Source organism: Puma concolor, chromosome B1 (assembly GCF_028749965.1).
Source record: "Puma concolor isolate L17-30 chromosome B1, mPumCon1.1.hap2, whole genome shotgun sequence".
Classification (NCBI taxonomy): Eukaryota; Metazoa; Chordata; class Mammalia; order Carnivora; family Felidae; genus Puma; species Puma concolor.
Genome location: NC_141670.1, coordinates 105,357,361 through 105,377,919, shown reverse-complemented (window position 1 = coordinate 105,377,919; position 20,559 = coordinate 105,357,361). Strand labels below are relative to the sequence as shown.

Below are 20,559 nucleotides of genomic sequence, written 5' to 3'. Positions count from 1 at the left end.
CGTGAATGGGGGAGGGGCAGAGACAGAGCTGCCAGCGCAGAGCCTGACATGACACCCGAACCGTGTGATCATGACCTGAGCCTAAGTTAGACGCTTAACTGACTGAGCCACCCAGGTGCCCCTAGACGTTTGTTATATAAATCCTGTCAATACCTGGTTGTGGAAATATGTAACTTTAAATTTTTTTTGTAACTCTGATTTTTGTACCTGAACTTAATTTCTTTATGGAGCTTCCATTATCCTGATTATCTCTGAGTACTTGGAGACTGAATAGTGTCAAGGGCATCTGGACTGGACCACAGTCATCTCTATGTACCAGACCTCTCTTTTTCATCTTTTCTGTTTCTTTGGTTGTCACTGTGGCCCTGCCTGGTCATTTCTTCTCCCCAAATTTTGGCTTTGTGTTTGTGCTTTTGCTACTGAACACCAAAAGCTAAAAACTTTTTTTTTTTTTTTTTTTTTAATCCTGTAGATTCTTCTGTATTATCCTCTTCTGGAGATGTGGGACACACTGGGGCACATTCCTGCCTGAATGGGGATACATGTCAGACAATAATAGCAAGTATAAGACAAAAATGAAATATTTATCTAATATATATGTTAACTGAACATTCAATAGGGATTTTCCTGTTTTCTTAGTATTTTGACTGAGCCTGAAAGATGAGGATAACAAATCGTGAAGTCTCCTACACGTTCTCAAGACAGTTGGGCACTTGAAGGCCTTGTAGAGAGGAGGCCATACTGATCTGTGGACCTCATCCTTACCATCCAACCTATGTATACCGAAAATCAGAAACATTTAAGAGAATTTATTGAAGAGGGGGAATTTATAGGTGTAAAGAGTGCTTAGGCTTACCTATAGAGGTAAAGTGTTTTTGTTCTCTGGCTTCTTCAAGATTTTCTCTTTGTCTTTGATTTTCTGTACTTTGAATATATATGCCTTGAAGTAGATTTCTTTTCCTTAGTGTTCATCCTGCTTGATATTCTCTGAGCTTTCTGGGTGTGTGGTGCATAGTGTATGTTATTCGTTTGGGAATATTTTTAGCCATTATTACTTCAAATATTTCTTCTGTTTCTTTTCCACTTTCTTCTCCTTCTAGTACTATCGTTATGTATATATTACAACTTTTAGAATTGTCCCACAGTTCTTGGACATACTATTCTGTATATACTTTTTTCTCCATTTATTTTTCTGTTGGCATTTCTGTTTGGGAAGTTTCATTGATGCATCTTTAAGCTCATCAGTTCTCTCACCAGTTTCCGACAAGCCCATCCATGTATTGCAAAGGCATTCCTTATTTCTCTTACAATGTGTTTGATTTCTAGCATTTTAGACATTCTGTTTCTCTACTTACATTATTTCTCTGTTCTTACATTTGTCTATTTTTTCTTTCAGAGACCTTAGCATATTAATCATAGTATGTTAAATGATTTCCCATCTGATAACTTCCAAAACCTGTGTCCCATCTAAGCCTAGTTCTGATGCTTGCTGTGTCTCTTATAGCTGTGTTTTCTTCTTGCCTTTAGCATACCTTATAATTTTTATTGAAAGTGCATATGATATACCAGGGACTAGGAACTAAGGCATTTAGGCCTTTAAGTGTGAGATTTTATATTAATCTGGGTAGGAGCTGGCTGTGTTTAAATGTTTGCTGTAGCTGTAAGTGCCAGAAGTTTCAGTTTTCTCTGGTTTATTTTTTTCTTCTGTGTTTTCTTTGGATTTTAGTAAGAACTTCTTAAATAGACTCTGTGTTTTGCAGCTGTCTCCTTTATAATTCACGGTTATTATACTGAAGCCCTATGGATGTGGTGGCAAGGTATTAGGGAAAGGCAGTCTTCTATAATCTTAATTTGACTAAATCTCATTTTTATTAATGGACTTGAGTCCCTTGGATGTGACCTTTAGGAGCATTTCTTAGCCTTTTTTGGCTAGTGAGGCCTGGAGTTGACTAATTGCCATTTCCACAGATCCCCTGAGGCTCTGGTAATCTCCTCTGGAGGGAGGATCTTTGTTATGGAGAGTGCTCTGGGCATATTTCACCAGAATGGTATTGTGCTCCCCTCCTAGCCCAAAACAGGAGGGGATTTTCTTTGATCTTCAAGGTGAGAACTGCTGGAGTTCTTGGAGGTAAAATCCATGAAAATGTAGTGGATCTTCTAAGACTGGGCCCCTCACTCAAGCTAGTCCACATTCAGCCTCCTGCTGTCCACCAGTCCACCAGTCCACTGATGTTGTCATTTACGTGTTTCTACCAGTTAGTGGCTCCATGGCTTCTGCTTCAAGTAAGCCCATCTCAGCTGTGAGTCTCTGTATTTGTCTATCTCTCTAGTTTCTGAGGTGGTGGTTTGCCCTGTAATCTTAGTTCCCTGATTGATCTGAGAAGTCACTGATTTGCAGTTTGTACAACTTTTCTCTTGTGAGGATGACAGTGACAACTTCCAGGCTCTTTACATATTGGAAGCTGCAGGGGAATTCTCACTTTCTTTTAAGACTCTTCAGGATATCTTAGAAATACCCCAGTCCGGGAGCTCCACCTCCCTGCTCCTCTCCAGACTTATTGCTCTTTAATCTTCCACACATAAGTGTCCTCTCAGCGCTTGATGCTTCCTTTCTTGCTTTTCTGGATTTATTCCAACATATTTTTTGGTTTACATCTTCATTTTGCTGCAGTTTATTCTCATAGCTCCATAAGAGAGGGAATATGGGAAATAACTTTTTTTATGGGAAATAAATTTTGAATCTGTATCAGAAAATGTCTTCTAGCACCCAGTGTTACTGATTTTTACCAATGTGATTTTGCTCTCAAAGTTTACATTCCTATGTCTAATTCTTTGCCTGGGGGCAGAAACATATGTGTGATATGTCTGTGTCTGGGATATGTATGTGTGTATATGAGGAGTAGAGGGTCAGAGTTGGGAATTGATTGTTCTGTACATATGTTATGCCCAGAATTCATGATCCCCAAAGACCGCCAGGGAGCCGAGTCCGATGTAAAAGCAAAAGAGCCTTTATTCGAGCTAGCTCGAGCTCAATTCCCTACCTACACCGACGCAGCGGTGAGATACTGGGGAGAGAGAGCGAGTTTCAAAAGGAAAAAGGTTTTATTGGGGCCTAGGGGCAGTTGGTGAGGTAATGGCTGTGGCCTCAGCCGATTGGCTGGGGAAGGGTCCGAGTCCTGTTAGGCAGGTGAGCAGGAGGTTACTCAAGGGGAGGAGGCGTGGTCAAGGTGAAGGACACAGAACAAGATGGAGTTGGCCGGTGTAGGCCCACCCTTTCACATACCAACTTTCAACTAATCTATTTATTTTCAGTGCCACATCTCACTCCTACCCAATACAGGACCTGACATTTCCAAGTACCACATGTTTATGTGGTTCTGTTCTCCTGATAGGCTCCACCTCAACTAGGCCCCCTCAGTGCATCTTGTAACCATCTGAACCCACATTCCCAGACGGATTACAGATATATAGATATATATATATATAGATATATAGATATATATATATAGCGCAAAGATAGTGATAATTATACAGGTTTTATTGTGACAAAAATTTAGAAGCATTTTTACTATCTTTACAAAAATTTAGCAGTTAAGTTTTTAGTTAACATGACTTAATGATTTCAGTAATTGTTATTTTAATGCACAAGACTCTGCACAAAGCACCTATGGTTAGAGAACAACAATAGAGTTTCCCATTTTTTCATTTACTTCTATTGAGATTTTTTGTGTGTATCTTCAATGATATTCTTTGCTTTGAGTGTGAGTAAAACATATTTAATGCTTCAGTAGACCACTTTGGCATGTGTGGTGTGTATCATGCAAACCAGCCTCAGATTTTCTCGTTCTCCATCAACTGGCCCTGGGGAAATCCCTAGGTATTGTAAGTGGTACTACTGAAAAGAAAAGTGATAGCACAACAGGAACAGGCAGGGGCCATATGTTCAACTTCCTTGTGCCTTTGGATCCTGCTAGAGTCCATTCTTTTTTTTTTTTCTTTTTTTTTTTTTTTTTTTTGTGTAGAGTCCAGTCTTATATATGTCATTTACACATGCAAACTTTATGGCTTCCTGGGTTAGATAATACTCAATTCATGATGAATAGTCACATTTCATGTTAATGGTATCGCAAGGTTAAGTCTCCGTCTCTACCAAGAAGACTGGTAGCAAGAGAACAAGTGTTTTATAAAAAGAGAATATTTATCTTTTAAAAATGGTATGGCATATCTGCAGAATCCTAGAGGTCTATCTATGAATCTTCAGTCAGGGTTTGCTGTTGGGTTCATGCAATAGTCTGTTTTGCCAAAGACCTTTGGATCAATAATAGATCCTCTGGATTTCCACTTACGTTGCTGGATTACTAAGATGCTTGAACTGTCTTATTGTGATCTGGCTCTCACTTAATATTGGCAGCCTTACAAATTATTTATTTAATGAGTTGAAGGAAGAAACACATCCATTTTTTTTTTTTTTTATAAAATCCGAAAAGCTCACCAACAGTTGTTATCTCTATCTTTGTGATGAGGAAGCGAAGTATAGTACCTTGTCTTTCATTTTGGAGGGGATATCCTGGTATGTCTTGAACTCCCTGGAGTGTCAAAAAGTTGGAAAGACATTAGGTTTTCCTGGAAATTATCTCTCTATGTGTCTAGAGTTCCTATTGCTACTGAATACCCTCTAAGGTACCTGATAGTTTTTGCTGACTAGATTCTATTAGCATTATTTTACCATGTGGAGGATCAGCATGATGGCCTATGGAATGGTGAGATGACACAAGTATTAACAGACTAAACTCGAGCACAGAGCCAAGAGCTATAGAGGAGTAATGATGACCTAACCTTCTATCCTTGCTGGCTGAAGGTAAATGTGTGTGTGTGTGTGTGTGTGTGTGTGTGTGTGTGTGTGTGTGTATGTCTGAGAGAGAGAGACAGAGAGAGAGAGAGAGAGAGAGAAAATTGGAGCATTCAGGGTATCAGGGGCCATGTTGCCTTTTTCCATTAAAGAGTCTGCATATGGATCACTATGATTGAGTCACCACGTGGTTAAGTTAACAATAATCTTTTGATTTTTTTTTAAACCAATTTGTTTTTCACAGGGGCTGATAGGCCAGTTAAATGAGGATGGAGGAGGATTTATAATTCTAGTATTTTTCAAGTACTTGATGGAGGTACTAATGTATGAAATCCCCTTAAAAGTGAAGAAATTGATTTTGACCTACTATTTTGGTAGAGAGGAGTTATCCCTGAGACTTTCATTTTGCTGTTTCTATCATAATATCCTTTACTTTACAGGAGACTAATGTGATTTTGTCTGTAAGAGTATGTCTATTCCAACTGAGCACTCAAGAACCAAGGAAATAACCACAAGCATGTTTTTAGATGCACTAGGCCTCTGCTGAAATGGAATTGAGCCAAAGCTCCAGTTATAACTCTCCCTAGGTACATATTTTCTAATTCTTAGAAAACAATGGCATTCTGGGCCCTCCATGGGTTTATGTCATCTCAGAATCAGTATCCAATTTTTATTGGGAAGTATGGATAGTTCCTTTTCTCAACACATAGTTACCTTGTGTGTTAGGGTTGTCCAGAGTAACAGAACCAATAGGATAGATAAATAAATAGATAGATAGATAGACAGGTAGATAGATAGAAGGAGATTTGTTATGGACATTGGTTTACACAATTAATGGGGGCTGAGATATGTTACAATCTGCTGTCTGCAAGCTGGAAAACTAGGAAAGCCAGTGGTATAATTCAGTTGCAAGTCCAAAGGCCTAAAAACCAGCATTGCTAATAGTACAACTCCTAGTATGAAGATGAAGACCTGAGAACTAGGGATACAATGGTCTAAGTCCTAGAGTTCGAAAGCTCCTGGGAACCAAGAACTTCAGTGTCTAAGGGCAGGAGAAGATAGATGTTCCAACTCAAAAAAAAGTGGGAGAATTCACCCTTCCTCTGCCTTTTTTGGTTTTGTTTGGGCCTTCAACAGATTGGAAAATGTCTGCCTACATTGGTGAGGGTGGATGTTCTTTGCTCATTTGACTGATTCAAATGTTAAACTCTTCTGGAAACATGCTCAGAAATACACCCAGAAATAATTTTTTACCAGCATCTGGCCATCCCTTAGCTTAGTCAAGTTGACACATAAAATTAACCATCACATCCTGACAAATGATCTTAGTCCCTTTGAGTAGGATTCTAGGAATCTTCTAGGAAAATTTATGCTTGTGGTATTATTGTAAGGTCCTCCTGAAATCTCTGTAGTCTCATCTTCAGGTGAGTATGTTTGTTGACCCAGGCCTAGAAATTGGATGAGGAGCCTTAACTCCTTTATGTTGACTCAAATTGGGCCTCTGTTTATCAGATGTAGAAGGTTTTTATTAGTGTTATACAAATCAAGTAGAACCTCAGTTCTGTTCATATGTCTTAGCCCTTCATAAATTAGCTCATACCAAAGATACTTTGCAGGTCACATCATTTTGATAATTGCTCTGGTCCTCCTGTCCATCATGGTCCTCTTGCCCATCTTGCTCCTCCTGGTTAAGTGATGCTCTATTGTGGCTTACTGAAATCAGGGAGACTGGTTAAAAAGCATTTTTCAGTCTGGAAGGATAGCCACTATGGAGCCTCAGAGCTTTACAGGGAAGGTGGTGCTTCAGTCTTCCTTGACAGGATATTGACTAAAACAATGTATTTCTTAGTGCTTTGGGGTAGACAGTATACTCTGAGCCTTCTTAGGAGATTTAGTTAGGAGACTGTTATACTTGATTAATCTATTCCAATATTTCTATTTTCTTAAATCTTGGGATTTTCACATCTATATTTTCATCGTGGTCTATAATTTTGTTCCTTCCTCCATGGTCTTAGAATCCAATCCATTTCCATGATACTCTCCTTGGCTAACCACCAAGTAAAAATAACACAAAATGTTTTATTTTGTATTTATTTATTTATTTATTTGAGAGAGAGAGAGAGAGAGAGAGAGAGCATGAGTGGTGGAGGAGCAGTGAGGGAAGGGGATGGAGTATTCAAAGCAGCTCTGAGTGGACAGCAGAGAGTCCAAGGGCTCAAACCCATGAACTGTGAGATCATGACCTGAGCTGAAGGCAGACACTTAACCGACTGAGCCACCCAGGCACCCCAACAACTAAATATTTTAATTATTTTGGTTTGTAAGCTGTTTATTTTCTAAATTAGACTTTTTACCATCCTCACCATGACACATTTGGATTTGATTTTACTTATTGATTTTGAGGCAATGGAAGATGGATGAAGCACAACATGAGAAAACTTGTCATTCTCTTGAAAGTTATCCTGGTCAGGTGAAGCCATTAGAGGATTTCTGGTCTGAAAAGTCTCTACTCATCAGACAGGGAAGGAGGAACTTCTGCTCACCATGGTGGCCCTTTATGGACTTAGGAATTTGGGGGTACTCAAAGTTATCCTAACCCTAACCCAAATGTATCTATTCAAATCATTAGGCTCCCAGTCTTTCCCAATTAATGTCCTAAATTTTGCAGAAAGACCTGATGAAGTTGAGAATTGACTTATAATCATTGTAACTTAAGCTGGGAATTAAAAATCTTGAACTGGCTATTTCATTTTTTATTGGCCTCAGTAAGTACTTAGAAGACATTATTGACAGTCACAAACTTTACATTCTTCATTTTTATCATAATACTTTATTGTAGCAGCTACCTGGGCTGTCAAAGCATTGACTCCAAAAGGCACTTCATTTCAGGTGATCACCGGTGATTATTTAAATAACTATTTTACCAATGCATACATGTATTTTCCTGGATCCCACCATTTAGTTTTAGCAGGACCTTTATCTATTGAAAAAAATTTAGATCAGATAGAAAATCCTAGATTGCCTTTTTTTTTTTTTTTTGATATTGAGTTGTGAGGGCAGAATCTAACTTGTTTAAGAAATAGAATTACTATATACATATTATATGGGTTACAAAAATATTGGAAGTGTTAAAGAAACATGTTCAGGATGGTCATCTGGAATCACAGAGCCACAGAACAGAACTGGTTGCGTGTGTAGTTGACATTCCTGTCAAAATTAGGAAAGTGCCCTCAAAATTGGGAAGCTATCACTGTAGTTGCTATTTCCAGAACCCCACTGCAGCTTGTATGACCCACACCAGGAAAAGTGATGTTTAATTCCATGATTATCTTCTCACTTTCTAAGTTCTCGAATTCAAGTTTCACACACACACACACATACACACAAAAAAAAAAAAGAAAAAAAAAGACATCAATTAGTGGAATCTAAACTCACTGCAACTCTGCCTTTAAATTCATCTGGAAAATGTAGTTTCTATTTTCAGTCTCTTGTAGTACAGATTCTTTTATTTTTTTATAATTTTTTTTAACATTTTACATTTAACATTTTTGTAATTCATTTTTGAGAGACAGAGAGAGACAGAGTGTGAGTGAGGGAGGGGCAGAGAGAGAGAGGGAGACACAGAATCCGAAGCAGGCTCCAGGCTTCAGTTGTCAGCACAGAGCCTGACAGTGGTAGAAGGGCGGCTTGAACTCAGGGAGCCTGAGATCATGACCTGAGCAGAAGTTGGGCACCCAACCAACTGATCCACCCAGGCAGCCCTCATCAGATTCTTAATTGCTACATATTTTTCTTTTTCCCTTTTTTGCTTTTTCCTCTTTTTTTTTTTTTTTTTTTGCTTGTATTTATGTTTAAGTTCTGTTCTAGTTTCTTTTTGCCTATTACTCTTTTGAATGTGTAAGCTATTTACTCAAAAAAAAAAAAAATAAATAAAATGTTTGGAGAGAAACAGACAGCATGATCTAGGGCAGCTGCCAGCATCAGTTTGTGAGCATTATCTCTGAATGTTCTTCACTTACTCGCTGTGTCTTCTCTTGGGGCACATTGTCCTTCATTTGGACAAATAGGCAGTGAAGTGCCGTATATCAGTGATTTTCCAAATTGTGAATGTGTGTTTATGTAGTTCCCTTATTAACAGACTCTGGTATCTACTGCAAATATGATTATACTTTTTCCTCATCCCCACTCTAATTGCTGAGTTAGGAAGCTATGTCTCAGGGAGTAAAGGTGGCAAGTATAAATAGTTTTTCCCTTGGTCCTTTCTATTTTTCCATTCTTTGCGGGTGGCACTGGGCACTTAGAGAACTCATGGATGCAAGTGAACAGTAGTTGCTGAGTCTTCCTGGACTGTGCCATTTACTTTTTGAGAACTCCATTCCCTGCAGGGATTCTGGAACAGTGTCTATCAGTTTGTGGCATCCTTTCTGGATTTGGCAGATACTCTTTACAGTTTATAGTTTAGGATTATGACTCTTTTTAGCTTTATTTTCTTTTTTCTGCCTCTTGTTCCTTGTCATTTTGTAGGCTGAGCTAGTAGAGTGTAATAAAAACAGCTTTATTGTGACATATTTGTCAGAAATATGGAAATAGGAAAGCTATTGAAAGAAATATTTTAGATTTTTGTCTTTCAGAATATTTATAATAAAACAAAAGTCAAGTTCCTTTTTACTCATGTGGCTTTTAACCCTTTTCTGCACGTCAGTAAAGCTTAATAGCAACAACAAAAAGAGAATGAATTCAGTAAATTTAGTTGGATGATGATCTTGTTTGGGATCTAAGTAATGGGACATGCAAGTGACAACTTGAACCTCCACATTGTTCGTTATTAAACATGTGATAAATACAGCCTTTCCCCAGTGAGTTCCTCTTGAGGAAACTTTTCATTTGGGAATCTACAGAAAATTATGATGCAATTTTGCCTCCTCCCAGACCAATCTTCCTTTTAAAGCACTCGTGGATGCTTAACAGAGTCAACAGTATATTAAGAATAAATGGCTTCCCTAGGGCTATGGAGGGGAAATGGAAGAATGATAGGTATTAGGGCCAGAGTAAGACTAGTAATATTTAGGTCATAAATGGAAATGTCACTTTGTCTGGTGACTGTTTGCTTTGCATATTTACGATTTTAGTAATTTAAACCCTACTTTGTTTTAAAAAATATTTTAGACAATATATAAAAATATACAAAATAAAAACAAACAAGTGAAGAGACTGAGGTAAAAGGAAAATATGAAAAAACAAGATAAAGCAGGAAGTAAAGAATTTAACAAATGCTTGCTGCAAGCTTCTGTCTGCTTGCTAAAAGTGGGTTGGTGATTTTCTCAGAGCTTTCTAGAAACCATTGTGGAGAGGAAAGTGTAATTAGCTGCAAGATTCACAAACTCATTAAGATATAAACAAGGCCAGTGCTCAGGAGACCTGCACAATATTCTGGGTACTAAAATACTGGGTTAAAATGTGACTTGTTTTCTTAACAATATTCATAGGGTAAATAAAACAACAAATTTTACAGAGACTTTTTTTTGAACATTTTCTTAATGAAGTCAGTGGCATAACACCAAAAAGTAACTCATTTAAAACATATTCCAGTGGAGGTTAGAGTGGGACAGTTCAGGTGCAGACTCCTGCTGGTTTGTAGGTTTGAGTATTCAGAAATGTATTCATTGCAAAAACTTAATTCTTTCAGTTCTAATAATTGTTTTAAATTTAAATAAGATACCTGTGTGTAAAAAATTCAAGTAATATGAATAAATACAATAAAAAAGCAAAATGCACTTCTACTTTTCAAGATTTTTAAAAACCTGAATTTAAAAAAAAAAATTTTTTAACGTTTATTTATTTTTGAGACAGAGAGAGACAGAGCATGAATGCGGGAGGGTCAGAGAGAAGGAGACACAGAATCTGAAACAGGCTCCAGGCTCCAGGCTGTCAGCACAGAGCCTGATGCAGGGCTCGAACTCATGGACTGCGAGATCATGACCTGGGCCAAAGTCGGCCGCTTAACTGACTGAGCCACCCAGGTGCCCCTAAATTTGTTCTCTATATAAACAAATGCATAAAGTACATGTGTGTACATATGTGTGCACGCGCGCGCACACACACACACACACACACACACACACACACACAGTAGAGCTACATTTTGGCATCCACCACTCATAGCTCCAGAGCTATCATTTTTAAATCATATACTTTGGTTCGTATGAATATAATGAAGGATCCAGCCACTAGTCCATGTGGACTAATGGAATAACTTTGTTTGGGGAGAGTGCTCTTCATGCTGCCAAGAGTAGAAGCCAGGAGCAGATGAGTCCTAACAGACATCTGCCAGGACATTTACTCAGAGATTCTGCGGTAGAGCAGTCAACTGGGTCACGCTCTGGGTCTCTGCCCCTCATCGCCCTTTCTTCAGCCAGACAGCATATGTCACATATCTGCTTTTAGGCCAGAGATGTGTGAGTGACAACTCAAGTAGAAAGAAAGGCCCTTGCCCTTGTTTCTGCGAAGGTCATCCTGGCACAGAGATAGCCAGATCTAAAAGACCGTTGGACATTCTACCTGGTCATGAAAAAGAGGTCACAAACTCAACAAAAGGAACCAGACTTAATAGAAACACCAGTACAGGGAATTAAAATAGATATCGCGTATGTCCTAAGACTTAGAAGCAAAGATATCACAAACAAGGAATAAGATAAAGAATTTATGAAACAAGAATAGATAGTAATGGCAAAAATTAGAGAATGTGAATATAGTGTAATTATTAACATTAAACTCTGACTCTGTTTCCAGAAGAAAACTACAAAAACAGTTGAAGAAGAAATTAATGGGCTGGAAATGTGAGAAGGGACATAAAATGACACAGGACAAAAAGGGATAAGCAAAGATTTAAAAGTGGAGACATGGCTGATAGCATTAGGAGTCCCAACATCTACCAAAATGATGCCAGATGGAGAAAACAATGAGAGTGGAAGTGATATTTAGAGGAAAGAAAAGATAGGGAATTTCCAGAAATAGAGATATGGTCAAAAATCCCCAAATCCTGAGTGCACTGTATTCGGAGCACATACATGCACTCCTGGAAGCATGGTAGAGAGATTTTAGAGCATGAAGGATGAAGGGAAAAGTTCTAAAGTTTCTGTAAAGACAACAGATTACTTACAAAAAAACCCAGAGTTTTTTAAATATGAATTTTAGAAGCAACATCAGGTTGTAAAAGTTGATAAAATCAAAGATGAATGGATATTAGAAAAAAGAAAGTTAAAGTTAGAAATAAATAGATCTCAAATCCTAAGGATAAATTATTTTTAAAGGAAATGAACAGGAAAATGAAGGTTAAACAAGTAAACTACACAGTTTAACAATATGTTACTAGAGTACAAATAGAAAGATAACAATTATTATTTTCCAAGGAAAAGTCACATCAAATAATGTCAAGTAAACAATCTTAAGGGAAATAAAACAACACTGATTTTTAATCTGGGTAGAAAATTTTCAAAAAGGAAAGGATAAAGAAAGAGGAAAGGAGAAGACAGACAGACAGATGACTATAGGTAGGGAACTTGTGTCTTAAAATCTTGAAGTTCCTCTCCTATTAGCATTTCATGGAGAGAAAACCAAGATACTGACTCTACTACCACACCCTTAAAACTCCAGTCCCTTACTTTAAGAGCAAGAACCTACAGGCACTGTCTTGTGTCTATACTTAAAATCTCAGGGGTAGTGTTTTTTATTTCAAACAGGTGGTAATTGGGTATGGTATTCTTGTATGGCCATGCAGCTGTTAACATCAACTCTAAACATTGAAATATTGGAGTATGTAAGAAGTTGGAGAAAATCACAAGTCCTCATAGAATTTATAGGCTGTTGAGTAATAAAAGACAAAGGATGTTACCTCACCATTGAGTATAATCACGTTTTAGCTGGAGTTGTCTCTAAAGCAGGCACTAGAACAATATGCTTTATATTTCTCGCTCTAAAAATGGTTCATTTATTAAAAAAAGAAAAGAGACAAAAGAAAGCATTGGTAAATACCTCTTTAAGGCTGTGGTTCAAATCAGTGGACATCTCTATAGATAACAAAGACCATTTTTCCATCATTATCTTCCTATTTGGAGACAACATTCTTGAAGAATGTGGTTACAATAGTAAGCAGGTGTTACTGCAGAATTCGGTAAACCCTTCTCTGTGCCTGCTTCTCTGAGACACTGCTTCTTCCATTGTCTTAAGAAATGCGTAAAATACCATGTGAGAGAAGACAAGACAAAAGCCACTCATCCTGGACTTGACTGCCATAAAACTAGGCAAATAGTTTCAGAGAAATTTGTTGTAAACTAGGCAAATCTAATTCAATTGCATCTCTAGTTCAAAAGGATGCTTGGTCTATGGTGTGATCACACATGTGTGTGGAGCTCCCACCTGGGTCTGATCATGTTTTACGGTCTTTTGGACTTTTGGCAACAAGTGTTATTGTATCTACTTTCCCATAGCTTTCCCCTACTGTTAATGGAGTGAGAAATGAAATATGCTTTCTTAACTTCCCTTGGGCTTTAGTAAAGTTAGACTATGACTAGGCAACCAGCAATGGGAAACAGTGAGAAACAAATGGCAAATTCTCACAAATCAAGTCCTTCCTTAACGTCAGCTATGGCACATACACTGCACTGTAGCTAATAATAATAAAAAAAGAAATAAACAAAGACTTGTAACCTTATTGCTGTTTACTCCTCACCCTGCCCTCCATTCCTCCAGCTCTGTATCCCTAGGAGACAGGTGACTGTCAACATTAATCTTGTAGTAGCTACAAACATGAAAACTATCATCGACATGAATGGACTTACTTGACTGTGAATTCCTTAAGGACAGAGAATTGTATTCTATTGGTACTTTAAATCCCCAGACAGAGAACATTATGCCATTTCACATATATTTGTGCCCACTATACAGTTCGGCCAACTCCCTATCTATAATGGAAAAGATAAAAAAAGTAGTGCTGTGAACACAGAACTCTGGACCTTCCATAAAACATATGGCTCTGTTGGGATGATCTCCTCTCTATTCCACACTGACCTTTTGTAGAGGGTAGGTAAACCCGTACTCATTTTATCCCTGGGGTATTGAAACATCTTGGTTTTCAAGTATTACTTGAAATATTTGTATGAGAAACTGTAATATAAGACTATAAAGTATCTAGCAGGGACATTTTGTTATTATTTTATCTTTAACATCTTTTCATTTTGGGAATTAATAAACAAAACAGTTGTTTTTCAAGAGAATTAATGGCTCCTGGCAGGCAATGTCGTGAGAGAAAAAAGCCAGAAGTCATTTAGAATCAACTAATTTTTACTGAGTTTTCTACTATATGGCAAGCTTTTGCTAACCTTTGGCTATCCTGAAGTGAGTAAGACAGATATGTCCTTACTGAGTGGACATTTTAGGCAATAGGCAAAATGCCAACTGGCTAAACAAATAAATTAAACAAACAACCAAGTAAACAGGTATTTCGGTGCTTCATAGGAACGAAACAAGGTGCTGAGAGTTGAGATGGGGTCAGGTGGTGAAATGGGGAGGGTAATACAGAGGGACTTTGGGGAGGGCACTGGCAAGGTAAGAGGCTGAGGTAAGAAGGAGAGCCAGAGCCTAAACACTGGAGAGTATTTTAGACCAATAAACCAAAGGCAGAAATTTGAGGTGGGAAAAATTTGCATGTTTGATCTAGATTTGAATGTAAACATGGTCATTTATGAGCCTAAGTGGGCAAGTTCTTTTACCTAGGACTCGACTCTTATTTTCATTACCTAGAACTATTCATTTGATTCGTAAAATCAAAATAATAATGCCTATTATTATTATGTTGAAAATTGGTGTAGAAGTTAAAGTTCTCTATGACAAAGTGCCCAAGTCACTGTAGATCTTCAGAAAATGTTGTTTCTCTTTTCTGCCAACATTTTGTAGCTTTACATGAATTCCTTACAGTCAGAGCGATAACAGCAACAAAAAAAATGTTATACTTCCTTCGGACAAGTGTCATTCTGTTCCAAGAAGCACTTACTGTAAAAAAAAAAAATCTTTTGGAAGCTTTAAACAGGATTCAGCTGCACCCTAACAACTGTGACAGTCACAGATTACCATACCTATTTTTTAATGCAAGTGTATTTCAGTGACAGCAAAAACAAAACAAACAAACAAAATCCCAAGATTGAAATATAACAGATTGAAACTCTTACTTGGTGAGTTTTCAGTAATAGATTAGTGTGTATTTAATCGCCTTTTCAGCATGAATTTGTTTAATCTCTTTTACATTAAACAGACTGTTAAACAAGACTTCACAATGCTGCTCTATCACCACCAGAATTATCTTACTATCTATAGACATTTTGCATTTTGAAAAGCCCTACAAAAACATGTGCCTGTTTATATGACCTTTCATAACTAATTCCAGTTGGGTTTTGTCAACCAGTTGTAATGCTTGTTTTCTTAACAAGCAAGTAACTTGCTCTTTCTTGGAGCAAGAACATTTGATACATTAAATAATTAGAGCAGTTTAAGTCCTGAGCAAGTTCTGTTCACTAAACCATACTCCTCTGAGGTTTGCCACAGCCATAAAATGAGCCACAATAAAATAATCCCTGGTATTAGTAATTTAATAACCGCTGTGTGTTCTGCTGAAGAATAAGTGGCTGAACATAAGCTCTGTCTGGAACACACACACACACACACACACACACACACACCCTCAGATGGCATAAACCAGAACCTGTATTGTGGCTGTCATGATTGCAGAGAGGTCTGAGTATGGAAGGCCAGGTTTGGATTCACAGTAGCCCAGGTCTCTTAAGATGTAGAAAAAGACCTGCTTTTCCCAGCTATGGTCCTTTCTTCTTTAAATGTGAATAGCAGGTGACTTACTTTTTCCCACTGCCACCAAGACCTCTAGTTAGCAAGGTTGAGGTGGCTAGGAAAAGCTAATGGAGGGAGAAGATGTTTCTACTCCATAAAGATTTTCAGAGAGATGAAAAGAGCCATTTGGAGTTTGTGGTGGTGCTGATGAGGAGAAAAGGGAAAAAAAAGTTTTCCTGAAGAGAGTGAATGGAAATCTTATAGAAAACCAAATTATGACACAGGTGAAGTGAAACAAATTGAAATTACTTATTTTAGACAAAGCCAGGGTGAGTCATTTGAGTTAAAAATCTAAACCAAAGAAAACCCCGCTAAAATTTCCTTTTTAAGAGAATGGGAAAGGAATATTTGTTGTCTAACTAATTCCCAGGAATATAGACATTCTTTCTGGGAATAAGAGACAGTGAAGGGAGATTTATGTAGGTTTGAATTAAAGATGATTTCTTCTACTGGATACCTGTGAAAAACTGTAATGACTAATGAAACGAACTGTACTTTTAACTTTGTTCAGCCGAATGTATGTCTCTTATTTTCTCTTTACTAGTGGCCTAGAATGCCTTTTCTCTCTCCATTTATTTAAATCCCACAGATTAATGTTAAAAATATTACCTCCTCTGGAGGCAAACCAAGAAACAGACTCTTAACTATGGAGAACAATCTGATGGCTGCTAGAGGGGAGGTGGGTGGGGGGTGGGTGAAATGGGTGATGGGGATGAAGGAGGGCACTTGTCATGATAAGCACCAGGTGTTGTACAGAAGTGTTGAGTCACTATATTGTACACCTGAAACCAATATTACACTGTATATCAACTATAGTGGAATTAAATTAAAAAAATAAGTAAAAGTCTTACCTTCTTTCTTAAATTTCTTTTACTGACCCCCTTCTCAGTAAGCTACCCTTTCTCTGACTTTCCTTAGCTACTCTTTTATTATGGAGCTGGAAATCCTAGTTCAACACAGAAGGGGAAATAGAAAAAGGCTGTTTGTGGAATGGATAGATGGATGATCTCTTTAGGGATCTATATGCAAGAATTGTCAGTCTTTTGTTTTGGAAAGAGGGAAGTGTTTTGTGGAAGTTGGGTGGTGAAGACATGATGCCAACATGGAGAGGATGAGATTGAATTTTTCCTCTCCTTGCCTTTAGGGTGGGTTTTGAGCCTCAAAGGAGAGAGAGGTGAAGGCTGGAGGAATTATAATCATGAAAGACTCAGTGAGACATCAGATACAAGCAGTGTTTCTTTAGGGCCCATCAGAGCATTTATACCATAGATTTGGTAAGACGATCATCACAATCCTGTCTCTTTCTCCTCCCCTAGCCACATAGCCGGTGTGTTGTCACCTTATGACTCAGGAGGCCACTGGTGTTGGACTCTTGAGCATTCCATACGGTGCTCCCACAGAAGGCCCCGGAGCAGAGGCAATGGAAGGGTACCTAGATGAAGAAGCCAGAGCAGAGGGACACAAAGAGGAAATTGGTTATAAGAAAATGAAAGACCTCAAACAAGAGTCTCAGAAATATAGGGGGGAATTCTGAGGTTGAGAAGGAGGTGGGAAGGGGCTTAATTTCTGCATGAGCAAATATAGATTCAGAATCCTAGTAATTTGGCATAAATATTAATATGATTTTATTATGGAGCTGGAAATCCTAGTTGAACCCAGAATGGGAAATAGAAAAAGGCTGTTTTGTGGAATGGATAGACTGATGATCTCTTTAGGCTATATGCTCATAGCCTGGCATAGTCCCTTCCAGCGATTTCCCTTACAACTGTCATAGGTGATACTTTTTTTTTTTTCCAGCCACTGGTTATGCTCAGAGGTAGCCAAATATACAAATTGGGTGCCACCACCATTGGGTGGATTAAACAACACACATTTATCATCTCATAGTTCTGGAAGCTACAAGGCCAAGATGAAGTGTGGGTAGGATTGCTTTTTCTGAGGGCTATGAAGGAGAATCCATTCCATGCGTCTCCCTAACTTCTGGTGGTTTGCTGAAAATCTTTGATATTTTTTGGTTTGTAGATCTCTGCTCTTATTTTCACATGATGTTCTCCCTGTGTGTCTTTGTTCAGATTTCTCCTTTTTATAAGAATATCAGTCATTGGAGAGGGACTCACACTTTACTCCAGTATGACCTCATCTTAACCAAATGTATATACAACAACTCTGTTTCCAAATTAGGACTTGAACATAAGAATTTTAGGGAAGACACAATTTCAATCCGAAGTAGTTGGACATGTTTAAAACGTATATAGATGAATCAGAATTCTTGGTTTGAGAATCTGAGGCTGGTGGTGGGGGTGACAGAGTGCTTTCTTTGAAGAAGAAATGCTCTTGGATAATTAAGTTACTGGTTATTCCTTTGCCCTATCTAGTGGTGAGGAGAGAGAGTGATCATGAATTGAACAGATGCTATTCCCTAGTTATAACCATCATATTTTTTCAAACCCAAATGAGAGCACACAGTATAACATACAGGCTGGCAATTGATAAAATGTATAAAATTGGGGCCAATTTGAATTTATGGCTACAAGTTTGTGGTAATATATTCAGGGGAAGGGATTGGATATAAAATATATGATTCCAGGTACGATAGGTGGCCACCCCCAAATATCCACACTTTAATTCCTGGGATTTGTGAATATGTCATATTTTATGACACATTTATATCTACTCCAGATATAATTAGGAGTAGAGACCTTAAACACGATTATCTTGGATTTTTCAAGTGGGCCCAATTAGGCAGAGAACTTTCTCTGGCTGGAGGTGGTAGAGATGAACCGGAGAATAAGATCAGAAAGATTCAGAATATGAGAAGGAAGCAACCCGCTATAGCTGACTGTAGACACTGAGAATAACCCCTGGTTTACAGACAGCAAGGACATAGGAACTCAGTCATACAACCACAAGGAACTAGAAACTATCAATGACCTAAATGAACTTGGAAGTGGATTTTTCCTAAAACTTCCTAGAACTCAGCTAGCTGACACTTTAACTTTGCTCTTGTGAAACCAGAACCAGTGGAGCCAACCCAGACTTCTGACCTACAGAACTGTGATTTAATAAGTTTGTGTTGTTTTATACTCCTGAATTCATGGTAACTCATTATAGCAGTAACAGAAAATGAATACAGTAGGTGTCAGTTGGTTTCTCTTTTAAAATCAACAGGGCGCCGGGGCACCTGGGTGGCGCAGTCGGTTAAGCGTCCGGCTTCAGCCAGGTCACGATCTCGCGGTCCGTGAGTTCGAGCCCCGCGTCAGGCTCTGGGCTGATGGCTCGGAGCCTGGAGCCTGTTTCCGATTCTGTGTCTCCCTCTCTCTCTGCCCCTCCCCCGTTCATGCTCTGTCTCTCTCTATCCCAAAAATAAATAAAAAAATGTTGAAAAAAAAAAAAAATTTAAAATCAACAGGGCGCCTGGGTGGCTCAGTTGGTTGAATGTCTGACTTCAGCTCAGGTCATGATCTTACAGTTTGTGAGTTTGAGCCCCACGTCGGGCTCTGTGCTGACAGCTCAGAGCCTGGAGCTTGCTTCAGATTCTGTGTCTCCCTCTCTCTCTCCCCCACCCCTGCTCATGCTCTCTCTCACTCTCAAAAATGAATAAATGTTAAGAAAAAAATTTAAATCAAGGTAATATTGGCTTTAGTCTCCCCTTCCAGTGTCCTCACCAACATTTCTGCAAAGCTTCGGGTCATGTATGATGATGTATACACTCATGAACTTCTCTGGCACCCAGCTTCTTTTTCTACTGGAGAGTCCTGTAAAGCACATGTGCAGCTGAGTTTGGCTTGCCCTGGCCTGCTGGAAAATGAGCGACCTGAGATGCAATCCAAGTTGTCCTAGATGAGGCAGCCAAAGTTATTCTAGGTCAGCTGACAGCCAGCTCATCTTCAGTTAAGTTGTGAGGAAACCTAAGGAAAATTACAACTGAACTGCCTGATCACATTTGTGCAAGCAGTAAACTCTCATTGTAGGTCACCAACGTTTTGTGATTATTTGTTACAAATTACTTCTGTCTTATTAGATTACTCACATTGACCTGTTATTAGATAACTCACAGTAAGAGAACTTTTGCTACCTTATTAGTGCCAGCCTTTCCACTCTTACAGCTCTTTCTCATGCCTTAGCCCCACAATTTCTAGCCTATTTTAGCATTCTTTTTCTCTGTGTTTTCTATATCTCCCACTTATTCCTATTGATGTTAATTTCCTAGTTTTTAAATAATAGCTTCTTTCAATGACCTGTTTATCAAAAGCAACTCTTTGTGCAGTAGTCCTCTGGGGAATTAGAGAAGAGGACTCATCCATAAAAAGTGAATCATAGCATAAGGTTAATTCTGAAGATGTCTCGAGTGATGTCCCTAGGAGTTGGGATGACCAGAGAGAATGGTCAAGGTACCAGAACAGTTCCCCAAAAGGGAGAAGTAATGTCTTTGGTCATGATTTCTTAGATTAGAGAATATCATTCAGGTTCAACTGTATTCAAGGGACATACATCTGTCCTTCTGACATCCAGTCCCAAACTACCTTGTAATGTTATTTAAATATATATGTCACAGATTCTCAACAAGATTGTAAATGCTTTGAGTGTAGACTTTGTTTTCTGTATCTTTTTGAAACCATGATGTTTCTTACTGAGCCCTGCATATAGTGGGTAAATCAGTGTGTATTAATAATGATGATGAAGAAAAACAAGAGGCTGAAGGAAGAAGAGAGATAACGTGAAGAATATCTCTAATTAGTTTCTGTTTCTCTTAATTATTTATCTTAATCTGTGAAGATACAATATGGATTTAAAAAGGAATACCTTCAAATAAA

General features: G+C 38.3%; 1 long non-coding RNA gene across 6 annotated transcripts in view; it reads left to right on the top strand.

Annotated features, from left to right (window-relative positions):
• LOC112858613 (uncharacterized) overlaps nt 1–20,559 on the top strand; it is a 235,018-nt gene that overhangs the window by 108,020 nt on the left and 106,439 nt on the right. The window contains exon 6 of one of the 6 annotated variants that reach the window (XR_015250263.1): nt 7,253–7,395. The exons of 4 other annotated variants lie outside the window; for them this stretch is intronic. This is a non-coding gene — a long non-coding RNA (uncharacterized LOC112858613). Of the gene's footprint in view, nt 1–472; nt 641–7,252; nt 7,396–20,559 lie in introns of those variants that run through there. One more of the 6 variants, XR_015250264.1, reaches the window with a different exon arrangement.